The sequence below is a fragment of the Anticarsia gemmatalis genome, chromosome 6, assembly GCF_050436995.1.
Source record: "Anticarsia gemmatalis isolate Benzon Research Colony breed Stoneville strain chromosome 6, ilAntGemm2 primary, whole genome shotgun sequence".
Classification (NCBI taxonomy): domain Eukaryota; kingdom Metazoa; phylum Arthropoda; class Insecta; order Lepidoptera; family Erebidae; genus Anticarsia; species Anticarsia gemmatalis.
This window is the reverse complement of record NC_134750.1, coordinates 7,467,417-7,486,688: the sequence shown is the minus strand read 5'-3', so window position 1 is coordinate 7,486,688 and position 19,272 is coordinate 7,467,417. Positions and strand designations below refer to the sequence as shown.

The 19,272-nt window shown below is 33.8% G+C and overlaps 1 protein-coding gene and 1 long non-coding RNA gene across 2 annotated transcripts in view; one reads left to right on the top strand and one right to left on the bottom strand.

Moving 5' to 3' along the window:
• The window catches only part of Fas1 (fasciclin 1 Fas1 domain-containing), a 55,739-nt gene that overhangs the window by 18,187 nt on the left and 18,280 nt on the right, over positions 1-19,272 (bottom strand). The window lies entirely within an intron of this gene.
• On the top strand, positions 6,138-8,857 carry LOC142973642 (uncharacterized). The gene is made up of 5 exons (XR_012959519.1): positions 6,138-6,397; positions 6,564-6,711; positions 7,142-7,284; positions 8,113-8,298; positions 8,707-8,857. It is a non-coding gene; the product is annotated as an uncharacterized LOC142973642 (long non-coding RNA).

Sequence of the window (19,272 nt, the reverse complement as noted above, 5' to 3'; positions counted from 1 at the left end):
ATATTTACTTACTTTTAATATATTTTGATCTAAATAAATTGTATTTATTCGTTGTGATCTCATTCAGAAAGGCTTTTCAAATAAGTTTTAATATACAGACGTATAAGTAATGAAATGTAATTTGTTAGTAAAAGTAATAAAGTATATTTCAAACACAGTCGAAAGTAGGCGCTGAGAAAATGAAATCCCACAACAGCATTGTGTCGGGCTATATATAAGTAGCTAATAAATCCTTTTTATTCCAACGTCAATATCAAAAGTAATCACAAAATATGTAATATTTATAAGTACTTTTCATTCAGCCACACAATTTGATCAGACTTGACTTTTTTACGTATAATACGTATATTTATTGAATATTAAAGAAATGTTTATTTTATTTGAAGTTAATAATATTAATATCTTTAAAGATTACTTATTTTATTAAGGTGAAAATCTTTACTTTTTAAACCCTAAAATGTATCGGTTCAAATATGGTCGATGAGAAATTGGATCATTCCAGGCGCTATGTTCACAAAGAAATCGTTGAACCATCGGCTGGCTGTGATAACGGTTTGAAAAGCGCAAATTCCGCGACCAAACATTCCGTCCATCATGCTATGATGAAATTGAAAAATTGAATCAACATTCTCTCTCGCTATAGACTGCCACTATGATATACGAAACCGTAGACAGATCGAGCTCACACTTCCAATTAAATCACATTTCAATTGGTGACAAATGCCGGAATTCAACCAGATGACGACAAAATTATTGTTCGTTAAAAATCAAGCTCGAAATACGTCAATCTCAATTGGTTGACGTGCTCACTACAATTGGAAGGCCGTTGATTGGCGATGTAACAAATCGAATAACATCATTACTACTAAGGACCACTTAAAATATAGGTACAAATAGTCTAGACCAAAACAGAATCAGGAACAGTACCTCTAAAGCCTCTTTAATACTTTTTACAATCTCCATGTGTATTAAGTACATTACACAATATCTACGGAAATAAATGGTGTTATTATATTCTATTGCTCTTTTCCCACGTAATACAGTGTGTTTTTATTTGCACTCTAAGAGCAGTGCAAATATAATCTTATATTCTTTATTTAAATCCGGAAAGTAGTGGCGCAAATGGAAATGTTTTGTGTATGAGTGACGTGCGGGTATCGGAGTAATGCGGGGACCGGGGTTCTAATGGGCCAGTCTCATAAACTGACACACATACTACCAGGAAATAACCATAATTTACCCGAAATGCCAGCGAGCTACGTTTCTTTATTTTATAAATAAAAGACAGGAGAAGCGACGAAGTATGGGTTGAACTGTTGTGACATCTCGTATAATTTATTTAGTCGTGACGAACCAAGATGTTAAGATTATTCTATTACTCTCCTAAATTCTAATTACCTAGATATATGAATCTATCATTCATAATAGAAAAGGATCAATCTATTGGTATGCTATGGTTTACGAGATCTAATGTAATGTAACTTATGGCTTATCATAATGTAGTTATGTATCTAATTTTAACATTTTATTCCTCCATTCACAAATTGCAAGGGTCACAACCTTTATACATAAATTAGTACAGTTCTAGTCTTTACTTATAAGTACGCACATATGTTATACATCATAATAGGCCTCAAAAGGATAGCATTTGCATTATTCCTCCATGATTGGCTCCATTGGTAGTTCAAATAAGGCTATGAATAGTAATGATTTCGAGCTCATCCATTCCCCAAACAATGCAAAATAAACAATCGAGCAGGTGTTCAGATGTACGCACAACGCTTAACCATCGTCCATTCTCTAACACAGTAATGCCCTGGAGACTATAATTTAAAATTCATGCGAGTCGACTCCATAGTGAACCAATTAAAACTCTCATTAATAATGATCAGGATTACCTGCCGCGTGCCGCGTTGTAGTTATGATTGCATTCGCAAATGAACGCACCAGGATTTATTTGTACTCATATTGTACGAAAAAATAAGCACCGAGAAACAATGCCTGATTTGATTATTCAATCGTACTTTTTCCATTTCTTCCAAAGCATTGTAGAGTCGAATAACGGGTGCGTCAATGGGCCATATTCTTGGGAAACTTCTAGCAGTGCCACTTAGTGCACCACTGCAGTCTTTAACTACCGCAAGTTTAAAGTTATTTCACGAGATGCACTTCTAACGCTGCAGTATATTCTAAGACGTTGTGAAGAAGACTATCATTTATTTTGGTCCGTTAGATGAAAGAGACACTGATTTTGAAACACTGATTGTGAACTTACTTATTTAAGTAATTATTTTTTATTTAATTTTTACAATCCTGTACAGAGCTGTGTCTCAATTAAATACCTTATTATTTACATTTAATATTCAAACCAACCAAACTTCGCTGTCTGTAGTACAATCTTGTTTATAAACAATAAAACAATTTTCTTTTGAATATTGGATTATCTACGTTCTACGAGTATTAGACTAAACAAACGAGCTCAAATTAATTTGCTTAAATCCTCATAAGCTTTCTGAATTACTTTTCCGAGTGAAAAGGAATAGACTTTGATCTAACTTGATTAAATGTATTTTATTTTGGAAGAGTAAATAAATAATTGTTTGTTACCTATTGTCAGAATATATCAATTATTTTTATTTACATATTGTGATATGATTTTTAAAATAACACATTTAAATTAACCAGGAATTCATTATTATAGAATAATAAGTATATTATTATAAGCTCTCCAGTCTTCATAGTCATTTAGAAAATTTAAGTGTCAAATGATTATGAATTCTATTTCCACGAAAACGCTTGTATAATTACCAACATGAAAGTAATTTACGGAAAATCATTAAAACAACTAACCAAGGTTGTCTTTGATGTGTGATATTACGAGAAGCTTTGATCTGTATGAATACACGAAGAACAAGTTCGAAAAACCGTATGTTACTCAATTATAAACACTTGAGTGTTACTCTTGACCTTTTCCTTTAATCAACATATAGATTGGTTGTGAATCGGCGTCAGCTTACCGCTGAGATTACCTACTGAGAGAGTACTGAGGACGGTTGAGCTCGGACAGACATTTTTTCATTTATGTTGTAGGGTCAGAATGAGTGCTTATCCACGAGAGTGTGCAACGGACGGGTGCGACGCCAGCCTACCAACGTTCTCAACCCCTATCAGACCGTAATGTACCTACCGCATATAATATTTATATGTACAAATACATCCGTCCCCGTACAAATATTGTATGTAAAACTCCCAACTTTTCTCCCTCGCGTAAGTGCGCTCACGTTCCGGTTGTGTTATACATAATTTTCACCGTCTGGCAATCGTACAAAAACCACACCAATTCAATTTCAGCTCTAGGTCAGTGACATAAGTCTAACTCTTAGAAATAATACTTTTTCTTTAATTGAACAAAAGTTACATGGGAATAATTTGACATGTTAATATTCCTCTAAACGATTGAAAACTTTTTGGTCGACTTATTCCAAAGACCCATAAAAGCTGTTGTAACTTGTCGAACATTTTCTTGTTACTACGGAAAGACTTAAATTTTATAAACGAGAAAAGGAAAATATAATATGCCTACGTAATATATGAATGTACGACATTCGTATTGAAAATCTCAAAGACTTCGCGCACTTGAGGGAAACCATATCAATGCTGTTAATATACGTAAGCGTAAAATATTCTATGCCGTGGATAAACTACGTATAATATTAATATGGGTCAACATATCGGGGTTTTGGCAACTGAATATGGGTTGCGAGTACACTGGCTTGCAAAATAAGGGTACGCCTTTACCTTGGCGCCGGCGGGACGGCGGTGGCGCGACTACGACGAGATTTTGCCAGCGTATGGGGTGACTGTGACTCAGTGCCCTATTTGGGGGGCGGTTTAATGACCCCATAGTTGCGAGCTTTGATATAAATTGACTTGATTAAATCATGTTAAACAGGTAAATCGAATTAGATTGTTGATCGGCCGATTATTGAAACTTTATTGGTTTGACGTGAATTAAATTATGTATTACCAATAAATATTATAATTGGACATCAAATGGCGGGTTTCGAAATTTTATACCTCCAAAAAGTATCGGTTGGTTTTAGAAGTACCCTATATTTATAAAGATTTCTTTATTTATTACTTATCACATTATCTGCGGTATTGTACAATTGTGTGAATAAACAGTTAACTTTTAATTACACTGTAACCTCCATATACCGCGTACATGTACGTAGATAATTCCACATTCATACGCACCTAATACATATAAAATGCTTTGTCTAAACGACCTTTCGGTAGACGTTTTTCGTGTAATTACTTTTGAAATCTCGACGCCTGTTAATGTTGACATGGCGGCTTTAATACGACACTCATCTGCAAAGCTCATAACCATCGTACGAGGAGATTTTCAAAGGGGATTTGTTCATAAAGCGAGCGTGAGTCTGCAGCTGAATACAATGTACCGTACACATCTGATTGTGCCTCGAATTTATGATTGTGTAAATATTTCGGGGCTCTAACGACAAAATCAGTGCCACTAAGAAGAATATTCTAAAAAATACTGTAGTTAAACAATTAGTTATCATTTAAGGTTGAGCTTTATTTATATAATTTGTATATAAATATCTTCGTCCAATAAAAATGCAATATTGAACATGAAATGTATGTTCCGCCAATGTTTCATTTCACTTCTTTTCATGAAGAGAAAAACGGAATCAGAAAAGCTTAAATGCTGTTTGTAGAACTTAGAGTAAAATCGGTGTAAAATGTGCAGCGCAAAGTCTAGGCTCTTAGCAAAACCTAAAAGTATAGGAGAATATTGAGGGCAACGGGAAAGTTTCTGCGCAATTTGGAACACCTACGGAGTGCTAATTCAGCACTTGCAAATTATCGCTGCCATAATTTTCACAAAGACAATGCCTTTGTGTTCCATCACGTTGTTAGCTCAGTATAATGACTTATTTGCGATTGCTTGAGCGATAGTTCGACCTCTTGTTCCCCGTACAGCTGAAACATGGCGCGCCCTTCTAATTAGGGAGCGCAATAATGGTTCCGCAGCATGTGACCACAAAAGGAAAACCGCAAATGGTACACAGCACTTGGAACAATAGTCTCTAATAAGGTACCGCTGAAGGCAAGTTTTCTACAACTATACCTCACCGTGTAACTTTTGTGTTCATCATGTTACTTCATATAAGTATAGCGAAACCTTTTACTCACCGAGTTCGAACAACGTGCCCTTATCTTTACATCTTTTATAGACGCTTTGTTATTTATGGAATCAGTTTCAATTTCGGTGGGAGGTGATTAGAGAATATATCAACTTACTTGTTGGCTGTAAAAACGTGCTACAAGTACCAGAGATGAATACTAACGAATGTTATATATTGTAACACTCGATGTCGACGAAAATTTAACGATGTCAGGCACGGCAACTACGCACACTTCGAATCCAAACTTTTTTATGAACCTTACATTTAGGGCGCAACATTTCGTCTGAACAGTGGTACTAAAAAACTTGTAGTATGGTCTCCGAAGTATATTTCGGATCCTGAGAATACAATATTATTGGCCTTGTTTAGCTCAGTAGAAACTCTGTAGACTGTCGCATTTCGACAATGTTGACTTATCACGTCAAAAGGTCGATTACCAACAGAAAGACATCAGAGAATCTATTATTATTTAATTGATCGGCAACATGAGACTCCGTTTGTATAGCACGTATCTATAGAGATGTTAACGCCTGATTACCTTATATTATTAGTAGCTGTGCATTTGCGACCCTTATTGGCATTTATATCTGATCTCGGAAAAAAATAGTATATTTAAAGCATAGCTAGTTATCTACACTATTCTATGCCTACGTCACTTAAAGGTTTAAAGCAATATTTTTGTTTGTGTGCGTATGGCTCGATGCAAATGTAATGAAGATAATAGCCTCGTGGCAGTTTTACATAACGTAGGCATAACTGCTAACACATAACATGATCTAAGTCAATATGTACTCTGTAACCAGTTCAAGTCAAAAGAAGCCCCACACTTTAAAACAAATATGTCATTCATGTCACATGTATATTTTTTTTTTTTTGTTATTCCGTTTTACGGCTCTGTGATCTAGCACTTTTGAGCCTGAAGTATTTATGAAAATTATAATCTGTGGTTATATCGAAGTTATGGTATTGGTAATGAAATTAAATAGTGGTTGGTAAAATCTTGGGTTCTTCAATAGTTCTTTTAAGTCTCTCGGAAATTTGGGATCCAGATTCTGTAGATTATCTATTAATAATAGCCTGTCTATTGCGAATTGACGACATTCAAAAATGAAGTGCATAATGTCTGCTGCTGGTTTTCCACAGTATTCGCAGCTGTCGTCAGGCTTTATTTTCAGTTTGTACAAGTGAGTGGGAGTTCTTGAATGGCCGAATCTTAATCTGTTCATTGTTGTTATAAAATTTCTATTATTGAGTCCTTTAATCTTGCTATTTATATACCATGGTTTGGCGGGCGGGCAACCCTGAATAGCTGCATACCATTTTCCTTTCTCACAACTAACTTTATTCCAGTACTCATGCCACAATGTTTTGAGGTCTATGGATATTTTGGTGTGGAAATCAGTATAGGGAATCTTCAATATGTTAGTATGGTCTTCTGTGCATTCCCCTTTAGCTGCCTGATCTGCTTTTTCATTGCCAGTGATGCCTTTATGTGCAGGTACCCACAAGAACTTTACAATTTTACCATGAATACTTAAGTTAAGGACTATTTCCTTAATGTTGTATAATATATAGTTAGTGTTAAATTTTAATGTACAATTTTCTAATGCCATAAGACAACTTTTTGAATCTGTTATGATAAGAAAGTCAACATTATCTACAGTATGTATATGCTGCAGTGCTAAAAGAATTGCATAACATTCTGCTGTAAATATTGAACAATTTGTATCTAATTTGTAACTATTTACTTTACCCAATTGAGGGTCATATACAGCACATGCTACATGGTTAGATTTAGAACCATCTGTGTATAAAGTATAATATGGTTTATTTTCTAAGAACTGAGATAAGTCTGACTGGTTAAAAATGACTTCATGAAGGATTGTACATTCATTATTAATGACTGCATCATATTTTACTTTATACAGAGGCCAAGGGTAATCTTTGTACATATTGACAGAATATGAGAATACATTTAATGCAACTCGAAGGAGTTCAGGGCTATGACCAGATATTAATTCAGAGGCAGTTATAGGAGAGCTGCTGCCATACAACTCAAGTGCTTGTCTAGGTAATACTCTTTTTATTACTTCATTGTTTGAAGAACTTAGTGTTTTTAAACAGAAATTGAATACTAGTTGTAAACGTCTAAAGATTAAAGGTACAATACAAGATTCACATTGCATGGCATTAATTGGAGTAGAACACATTGCTCCTGTAATAATTCTTAAAGCCTTATTTTGTATTACATCTAGTTTCCTTATATGAGATAAATTACAATTCATATAAGCTAGGGAACTATAATCAAAGTGACTTCGCACAATACTTTTATATAACATTGACAAAATTTTTGGGTCAGAGCCCCAATGCACACCGGCCAAAGATCTTAAAACATTAAGACCCCTACTTGATGCTTTGATTAAGTGGTTTATATGACTCTCAAAAGACAACTTTGGGTCTAAGTAGATACCTAAAAACTTCTTTTCCCTAATAATTGGAAGTAATGAATTGTTGTATTTTATACTTAAGTCACAATCTAATACTTTTTTTGAAAAAATCATAACACCACTTTTGCTAGGACTAATTTCTAAACCTAGTTTATTGAAGTAATAATCATGTAGTTTAATTAAAGCAATATTGAGATTACTTACAGAAATATTTACATTACTATTAACACTATATAACAATAAGTCATCAGCAAACTGTAAGAAGTTGACATTTGAATTATTTAGATATTTATTAATTTGACTAGTGTATAAATTATACAACAAAGGTGATAAGATCGCACCCTGCATTGTTCCTTTGTATACATGTCTAGGACCATGTAGAATGTTATTGAATTTAACATACATTGTTCTATCATAAAGAAAGTTATAAATCCACTTACAAAATTTTCCAGGAATGCCAATATCGCACAATATGCCAATTAAAGTGGAAGGAATCACATTATCAAAAGCACCTTGGATATCAAGGAAGACACAAACAGTAGAAGAGTGGCTATGAAAAGAACTTTTTATATCTGAAATCAAAGAAGTAAAACTTTCTACTGCACTACGACCTTTCCTGAACCCAAACTGCTGATTAGGTAAGAGGTTATTTGATTCTACAAAGTAGTCTAATCTGGTTTTCAAAATATTTTCAAAGAGCTTACCTATACAAGAGGCTAATGATATAGGTCTATATGAGTTGAAGTGATTAGGAGGCTTATCTTGTTTTAAAATTGGAATAACACATTGTGTTTTCCAAGCTTGTGGTATAATTTGCTTGTCCCATAGTATGTTAAAAATATTTAACAATACTTCTTTAGCATTTTTATGCAAATTGCGTATCATAATGTAAGGAAAATCATCTAGTCCAGGAGATGTATCTTTTCTATGCAGCAGAGCAGTGTTAAACTCTTGCCAAGTAAATGGGGCAATCAGAAAATTTGTGGTTACATTACTACTCTGGGAGAAATATTGATTTAATAACTCATCATTTTCGGAATTTACAGGGTCAATCGGAGAAGCAAATTTATCGAAGAATGAGGGAATCCAGTCATCATTACGGTGTCTATTACCAAGTGATAGCCTTTTAAATTTTCTAATGTAATTCCAAATAGTAGTAATTGGTGTGAATCTATTAAATGACTCGCATAAATTGGTCCAACTTTGTTTCTTTTTTTCCTTTAATAATCTTTTTTTCATGGCATCTATTTTTTTATAATTTATAAAATTATCTAAACTTGGATTTGACCTATAGTAATTTAAAGCTTGTTTACTGTTTTTAACTGCTTCAGCACATTCTGAATCCCACCATGGAACTGGCTTTTTCATTATAGATTGGGAAGATTTCACAATTTTAGGAACACATTGTTCTTTAATAGTATTTAAAAAATTACAAAAGTCGCCATATAGTTTAAGAGGATCTGTGTCCTGAATACTAATATAATTATATATTCTCTCTGAGCAAGAGTTGTATTTATTCCAATCAGCTTTACTATATAAATAACGATCTACCGGTTCTCCTAACTGATATTTATCAATGGAGGTTTGGATATCCAAAATTGTAGGGTAATGATAGCTTCCCATAGGATCATCATGAACCATCCAGCTACACATTGGGGCCAGAGATGGGCTGACAGATGATAGGTCAATTGCTGAGGGCATATGGGTACTCCTGCCTACTGTAGTAGGGGAACCTGAGTTAAGTATACACAAGTCACATTCATCTAAGATATTATATATTTCATTTCCACGACTGTCACTTCTGTGGCAGCCAAATGCTACATGATGAGCATTTAGGTCTCCAGAAAATAGGAGTGGTCTAGGTAATCTATTTATTATCTGTTTAAGTTTCCTACCCCTAAATCTAGAACTATTGCCCCCTGGGGGAGGACAGTAGGAACACAGTATGGTCAAGTTTCCATGTAAAGTTACTAGAGATATGGCTACAGACTGTAAATAATCATAAAATGGGATATGTATTGTAGAATATTTGTAAATGTCTTTAATCAAAATTGCTACGCCACCTCTACCATTAAGGCCTAACTGTTTAATGAAATTGTAACCAGTAATAAAAAAATCGGGTTTATCTTTTAGCCAAATTTCATTGAGTAAACAAATATCAATATTGTTGTCTTTTAAAAAATTTATTAAAAGGGGTTTTTTGTTAATAATACCTTCAACATTAAATTGTGATATTCTTATGTAAGACTTAGCCATGATTAAGTTTTAAAAGTTTTAATTAAAATATCCTGTATGACGTTGCTAGTAATGGCCCTGTTTTCATTGCCTATTGAAATAAGCGCCCCGATAAGACCTTTTCTGATAAAATCGTTATTAATAATTTCGTTAATCAATCTTTCATTGGAAATTGTTTCAGAATTAGTTGATGCGGCAGTGGGAATAGGTGAAGGCTTACGACTTACTACGGAAGAAGGAGAAGCAGGATTAGAAGTTTTAGTATTGGTTTTAGTTACAGTAGAAATTTGAGGAAAGTTCCTTTCGTAGTTACTTATATTATTATTTCTATAATTGCCAGAAATAACATTGGCATACGTTTTACTTTTCTTAGCTTCAATTTTTTGCCTCTTAATAGGACATTCTCGGGAAATAGCTAGATGTGGACCTTGACAATTAATGCATTTAATATTATTTTTATTTACACATTCTGAAAAGTGATGCTCCTCAGTGCAAATTGAGCATTTTTGACTATTTTTGCAGATTTTGGCACCATGGTTGAATTTAAAACACTTAAAACATTGTAATAATGGAGCATGATACTCGTGTACTTTAAATCTAAATAAATCCAAGTATACATATTCTGGAAGAACATTCGACAAAAATGTTAAAGAAACTGTTTTATATGGTTTCAATTCACCATTTTCTTTTTTTGTAAATCTACGGACTGCTATTATTTCATATTTTGAGCTCAATTTCTTAAATAATTCAGCATTACTTATACTTGTGGGTACAAATTTCAAGACACCGATGCATTCTACTGCCGAAGCTGGAATAAATGCCTTGAATTGATGCTTGCTTAGAAAAGCTTCATTTTTTATAAAATTGTTGGCATTGTTTGATTGCGAAAAGGTAACGCAAATCTTATTGGGATTAATTCTTTTAATGTTCGTGATTCCCTTGATGTCATTTTTAAATAAATTTGTTGTGATAATAGGATTAACATTTCCTATTTTTTCCGATTCTCGGAGGCCCTCGACAAATACGGAAAACTCGCCACTCACCGCACTTTCAGCAAACATTCTTTTGTATTCGGGTTTAATAAATGTTTTGTAGAACTCATCTGGTCCTCCTTGATTCCGATTCGGAACCTTCCTCTTTTCGACCCCTCCACCTGGATCGTCGCCATCTCCATCCGGCATTATATATTAATGTTTAAATATATACAACTATTTAAATATTTACACTATTTACAATTGAATTGGAATGGAAATAATAAGAGAAATAATTTTTGAAAATTATTTAAAAATTCGCGCCTTAGTAATTCAAAAGCCCGCCAAAAAGTTCTCACATGTATATTGTCACTTAGTGTTACCAGCACATAAGGTGAGTCAGGTGCCGTAAAATAAACAGGGCGCAGTTTATACGGCTTTCAAACTGACATTCATTCACTTTGCCATTACAGGAAATAAGTAGAAAGGCCACTGACTTCCTTCGGAAGGTTTCGCGACGTCAGATAATGGTTGAAGTCGTTAACTGAATATGAGTACGACGTTAAAGTGCTTTATCGCTCAGTACAAAAAAAAACTTAATATTTTCAAATGTTAACCAAAGCCTATACATTTGAAACCGAACGATAAATTTGACAGTCAACCCCATCTGTACCAAACTAGTTCCATATCACACCTTTTAATCAATATAATTGAACGTGCGTAAGTAATAATAAAAATAAATAAAAGTTACGAGCCCCACGTGAAGTTTAACCCAATCCAGTCGTCGATAACATCAGACAGCTCAGTAGCTACCCTAACAACGTGTGAAATTGTTTATTTCCACTCGGATTTAGCGCTCCCTTTGTTGAACACAATTTAAATGTAAAGAATTACGCTGCGACACCCTAATCTTGATTAGAATGCGTTTACAAAGCGTACACTGTAAAAGTAAGTGTTAATCAGATTTAATTCATTGAATGTACTGTGTGTACCCAGCGGGAGAGATGTATGACGCTTTTTTAAATGAAAGGGTCGCGTATGTGATAAGCGAACGTTTAGAGAAAAGAGGAGCGTTATTGTAAAGTTAATAGCTTTTGACAGTGGACAATATGGCATAGTAACAATGCGAGCTCTGCCTGCTGCTTACATAACAATATAATGCCCCGTTTGAATTTTTAAATCGTCAACAATTCATTTCACTGTTCGTCAGTTCGGATGAAATTTTTATATTCGAGAATTCATTCTGATTCGGTGAATAAAGTCATAATAAGATTAAAATTCATTGAGTGCTGAGTATACTTTATTAACGCAAATATTATGCACATATGTTCACTTGTATTTCCGTGAAAATATGCCTGCATTCCCGTTCGTAATTATCTGAAAATTTTCAGATGAAAACTCCTTTCATTTATGAGGTTGCCATTAGTAGGTTTATTGCTGAGTCCTCTGTCTACAGAACATTAACAACATAACAACAAATTGCCATAAAGCCAGTAATCTGAAAGGCAAATTATTATGAATGAGTGTCCGTCCAAATGAGTAGGGATTAGCTTTGTAGCGAAAATTCTCATTAAAATATTTATGACGACCTCAATGCCAAAATATTGTTTGTTTTTTTTATAGATGCTTACAAAATAGTTAGCGGTATTAGTATTTTAATTGGCACCGGTGCTCGATACGCGTATAAAATACTGTCATCTATGCTATTTTTCATGGTGTGACTATTTCAATCACATAAAATAGTATATATTAGTTTCAGTCATAAAGTTGGACAACGAACGTTCCCATTTATGTAAGTTTAATGTCCGGTTCGGTCAGTTTATCACCCACGGTAACCTTTGAGAGCAATATTTTAAAAGCAACTGCACAGTTATCGGCTTTCCGAGTGTAACATTTTAGATCCGAAGGTACCTATAAATTCATAATAAAGCTTTTGGCACACACGAGAAAAATAGAGCAAATATTAGTAAAATCCTTAATCGAAAATTTTACCATATAAAGCATCTAAAGGATATATTTTCTTATGTCAAAGTATATTCAATGGTAATTCTGTTCAACTTGAGTGCATTCTTCACAGTTTTTATATTATATTTGCGTAGTAAATAGGTGTTTCTAAATAAATAAAAAAAATGTGTCCATGTATTTTATTTATTCACTCTCGGTGAGTGTATGCTGGGTGTGTTTTATTATAGAGTCAGCAAAACGGGTCCGTGCGCACCTCCATCTGATGTTTACATTGCTTTTGTCGACGCTTTTGTCAACAATTTTTTTATTAAAAAATGTCACAATAAAACTCTCACACAAATTATAGTCCATTGTCGTGAAACCGTATTGTAAAAATCAAATATTTGGTAATTCACTACAAGAAATCGTAATTCAATTTGACAAATTCGTACTCACGAATTCTCAAGACAGAATAAGTGACGGCGAAAATGGAACGTTGTAACAAATTCGGTGAGAACGGTGCTACATTAAAGGGATAACTCACCAACGAAAATTTCGCTCTCAAATATTGCTTTTGTAAAATTTTTAAAGAAATTTCTTTGATGGAGAATTTCCTTCACTTTTCAAACTGCAGATGACTCTATCATCACATTTTCTTGAAATAAATTCTCTTTTAACAATTCTCAACTCATAGCCTGCAAACTTAGTCGGTGTAAAAGCTTTCACATTTTGTTATTTTATGAAGGTCGATAAACGATATTTTGTTGTTTTTGGGCAAGAGTTAACTAAGGCCATTATCTACTTTACAGTAAGTTATTGTGTTATTTGTTGCCTTTGAAACCCTATCAGCTTATTAAGTTTAACCAAAATTCCCGAGTTATTGTTAGAAACTTCCAAGCACGGATAATAATAAATTATATGCTCAATTAAAAACAGAAAACGGACGCGGCTTTTCCGCCTTGTTAGCCTAATTTATTTGTAAGAATGGTATACAATTTTAATTAGAACATTTTAGATTATATTTTCAGTTTCCGTGCAGACGACTTGATAAATCACTCGGAGAGTGAAAAGAATATCGTTACACTAAAAGAAAGATAAAAAGTCACTATTCTGTCTCTCCCAAACACACAAATCAATCACGTGTCGTGTACAAGCAAATTTATTTTATTCGCTGTTCCAGTTTTCACTAACAAAACAGAACGATTCTAACATAAACACGTGTGCCACAATGTACGAAATTCAACGGTATATATTAAATGAGAATATAATCAAATCAAATAGATTGTTTGGTGTTATTTTGACAATCTTTCAAAAGTCAATGAGAAAACCCGCCGGTTAAATCTAGTTAGAGAGTTTAAGTGGTGCTTCTAATCGAGTTTGTAAGTAGAGCGGTGTTAACGTGCTAAATTGTGAACAAGTGAAGTAAATACACGCATCCTCGTGTCAAGTAAACCATGAGTAAACCTATTAAAGGTCTAGAAAACCAACGTTATGAATGACGTAGTACAATTGTTTAATAAAAGATTATTTTGCCCACTCATTTGTATGATGAAATTAAACGACTAATTTTACCACTATTTTCATGATCAAAGGATTAAAACAAGTAACGGCTTACAATAGCGTAAGGATGACTTAAATATATTTTATTTAAACAAATACTATTGGTTACAAATGAATAATCAACTTGTAATTGTGTTCACATTATGAATAGGAACGTAAGTTAGAAGGTAAGTAAAAGATCTGCTATAAAACGTAAAGTTTAATTAAGCAGATGATACAAAGAATGTTGTAACTTTGTAAGGACATGTATGTGAATAGCACGCAACCTGATTAAATATATTGTTAAGGGAAATAAGGGTAGAATATAATGGTGCTTCTGATGTCAATACAAACGCTACGGGGTTTTTATAACCCATAATTTATGTAACGGCACTGTTTGCAGATAAGTTATGACTGTACCGCCAGAATGATCTTATACAATATGAAAAGGCATTTTATAATAGCTACCGCATAAACATGTCCCTGGGGAATTAAAACACGACAAAATAAGATATTTAAAACATTTTTATGCCACTAACTAGGTCGTTTTCGGTATTATTCGTAACGAACAAATAAAACATAATTAATTGGAACGGTATTCGGGACAATGTTACACTTTGTTAAGCTTTCTTACTGCTATATAAAATATGGCGAATCCGACCGCTCGCGCGACTCCGCTATTTTCGCTAAATGTAATTAAAAAGAAAATACTGGGACGAACAGTTGCTTTATAAAAATAGATACAGTTATATAGCCGGTGATTTTTACACAACATATAGTTGGGGTCCACGAATAAGGATCATGTACATAAAAAGTAGGGGCAGGACAGATACCCTTGTGCCTCACCTGTCGTGAGAGTCGTAAAACAAATCACAACGGAGTGGCCTTATTTTTTCACGTGTACTGTGTATTGGCACAATTGAGAAATAAACCACACTGAAATACACGTATAGTTTTTTTGCCGATCTTAAATAATGGCATGATCGTGAGCCGTTAGCTTCGCCAAGACATTTTATTCTATAAAATAAATGTTTCTTCAACCATACATTTTATGCTGTTTACTCGCAGACTTGCTCTGAGTATATTTCTGTAATAGATTAGACACGTTATGCCAATTATTTTTTACTGAAACTGTGTTTTAAGCATGTGGTAAGACAACATAAGTAAAAGATACATAAAAACTGATGACATTTCCTGCTAGATATAGGAAGTCTCCCCTTTCGTTCGCTTGCACCATTCAACCACTAACTAAAGAAAATGTCGGGACTGTCGGATATAAAGATATCGATAGCGCTATTAGATGTACGTGCCAATCGTTCAAGTTACGCTGAATCAGCCCATAAAACAAAGGCGCTGGTGCCGTAGAGCAAATCTCTTGGAATCATTCAAACCTATACCAAGCCTCACCAGCCTACACTTTTATTTTATTATACTTTAGTACCAATAAATTTGAGCCAACGGGTTATGTGCGTAGAGGAGGAAAATAGCCAAATCAGTGATTTTGATTGATACGATGATTACAGTCGTTAATTTTCCCCATAATATTGCATTATGTGTTTTGTAAAAAGGTAAAAGGAAGACTGGTTTGAATTTCTCACTTGGCAAGTAACAGAAAATACTACAAGAATAACTATACAAAGCTCTAACATCTAACAGAGTTAGCACACTTAGATTCTGTTTTTACTTTTATAATATTCTACTTCTTTAGTATTCGGAATTCCGTAACAATAGTAATGCTATTACAAAAAGTTGTAAGTAGTTGAAAGTTTAAAGTGGGTACTAAAAGGGACATGGCTCCAACATTATAACATTGAAATTCGTTACAAAAGTAGCGAAAAACAAGAAACAACTTGTGAAACTAGTTTATACTTGGAAATGAAATAATCTGTGGAGAGTGGCTGTTGAACCTACCTCAGATACAATATGGACTCCGGAATGTTTTACGATTTGGAAGATGTTCACGAATGGTATCAAAAGGACATAAAGTAGATTGAAAACGCTCATAAAAAATCGCTTATTTTTATAGTAAAAGCTTACTGCATGTGAACTGGATAACGTTACGGTAAAGTCACACACATTTCGGGATTTTCCTGCCTGTATCAGTTGCAACTAGCTTTAGATTAAAGAATATTTTCCAATGGCTTCTCTCTTTCTTTTATTGTTCCTAAACAAACCCAAATGATTCGCTTCTACGAGAATATAGGTATGTCTTGCTCAAGACAAGTATACACAATAGGTAATACCTACACAGACTAAAATTAAAAATATTCAAGTATGACTGTGTATTTTCGATAAAGATAAGGAAACTTAAATTTAGTTAGGTAAGTCGGTAATAAGGACTCCGAAACTACTCACTTACATAAAATTTAAAGTTCAGGCAAAAGAATATCCATTATACAAAAAAATTAAACCTCTCCTTAACATTGAAATTGAGGCGATACTTTCCTCCGATCTCATCAAGTGGGGAAACGATGAAACTTTTTAACTCTTCAAAAATTATGAACCGTAACTTCACAATCAAAGGAATCGAAATAAATTACGGATACTGAGTTTAATTTCGCTGGAAATAACGTTAAATGAAAATATTCTTTGATTTTGAATGAATAAAAAGCTCTGATTTCACAAAGCACTTGTACGTTAACCTGCGCGGTCATAAATTACTGCTTATTTTAATACCCCTATAAAACGCTATTGACTGCACAAATAAAACTAGTTTAACTGACCATTTCGCGATCCATTTATTTTCTATTGTGAGGTAAAAGGTTAATTCGAATTAATTACGATGAAAACGCTTTATTGTATGACTAGTTTTATGAAAATAGTAAAAATTCAAATATGTCGAAAACAAAGCTTCTATCCCGATTGGCCGACCACGTACCGTTGCGGCCTTGAACTATACGACGGATATTTTTATTAAAAAATGTGCCAGCGTTGGAGAACCAAAAGAAAACGTAGGTTCTACCAAATGTTTGCACGTGACCATTATATTTATTCTCGTCAGTATTGGAATATGGAAGTTGTATAAAGCTTAATCTCGGTTGGGGATTGGCGACGACATGGCGGCGTGTCTCGCTGCCTGGCAGTCTGGCCGGCGCCAGAAGATGTTGGCACTATAAACATCTGTAAGTATCTGTTACGTGTCAACACCGGGTCAATGAACTCAGCTGACCCTCGAATCGGATTGGCACAAGCAAATGACATAACTAATGCAATGCACGGTACTTCTGCTCTGAAGATTGTTCATCCAATACGTTTTTATAGAGCCATTTTGGGTTAGTCACGTCATTTTGCAAGGAGTTGTTGTTTCTCGCAATCACTATACAGAAATAAAGAAGTAATAGTAGCATAATTACAGTAGTATCCTTTTTTCTTCCTGACAAACCCATAAATATATATAGTATTATAAGTTCCTTTACTGTTGGTAGGACTAAAGTACGGATCTGTACACTTCTTCGATTTGCACAAAAATATTAAGTGAAAAAAAAAAAAATAATCGGGCCATAAATTATGTATGGATCTAATACATATTATATTATGTATATCACAAAAAAAAAACTTAATTACAGCTTGTGTACTTTGTAGAAAATTATCTTGGATATTTCAAGTTTTGTGGCATGAAAGTAACGAGTATTTTATACAAACATAATCCAGGGATCTCCTGTTTATAAAACAAGATTTTATAACCGTACTTGAACTTATAGCTGATCACAAAGCTGAATTACATTTTGTTTTAAGATTTTTCAGTTGTGTGTATTTAAACGTCACATCAGTCTGTTGCACAACAAATTCCACCCTCTCTCATCTTGAGGGAGAATTAACCACAACCACAACGCATAATGAAGTAATTAGTGCTACAGCGGCACGGGAAATTGACAACCATTATTAGTAGTCCAGTCCACACGGCAATCCCTCATTTTGAACACAGAAACGACTGAGGCGGCCAAAACAAATTGAATTATACAAAAAATAATGTAGAGCGTCATTTGTGTTGTCCTTGCTTCGTAAGCGAGGAATAAACTTGTTGTATAAAATGCCTGACACAACCATAATACGTTTATAAGCTTGAAATAGGTCGGCCTCGTGTTTAGAATAGCTGATTTTCGTACCTTTGAAATTAACGAAACGAAACTTAGTTTTGACGAAAATATTTTATGAGAATATTTCGTCGTGAAATTAAGGTAATTGTATGAAAAACAGAAATTCTCTGTAAGTTTTCACCTGCGCTCTCTCGGAACTTCATTTGAACCTTTAATATAGTTCACTTACAATTTGTTAAGCTGTTTCTGGACTTTCAACAAACAATGTCCAGCGCTTCGAAACAAAGTGCAGCTTACTTCCAAAGTTCTTAAATTTAATACAGTCGAGTTACGCTGAAACAGATACTCGTAGTGCGACGACTTTAACAATTTAGACACCGATAGCCTGGAAAACATTTTTGAACGCAGTACTTTTAAGAATACCAAAATTATGATTTCTTCGTACGTTGTTAGTAACATCAATAAAGATTGCATAAAAAAGAATCACATCAATAAATGTATCAAATCTCTTTTGTAGTAGTAATGGAAGTTCAGTTTTCATATTTAAGGAATTGATAGCGAGCTCCAAACAAACATCACAAGGAAAGATTTCGAGTTGTTTTAAATCTTTCTAATCATAACCTCGAAGATATTTTTAATATTTGAAACAATGATGAAATACTTTTATTAAATATTTGCTTTCCCAGAAACAGTCAGACCTTTTATAATAAAACATTCCTGAGTGAACTAGAGAGAGAATCGTAACAAGTCCAGCTACTCGCAGCAATGTACAACAAATATTTCTGAATATTCGAAAATGTTTTAATGTAATATTCTAGAGCTATGGGAATAATAATTAAAATTCTCAGGTTTGTTAGTCTCGTCCAATGCTAGGTAGTGATTTTAG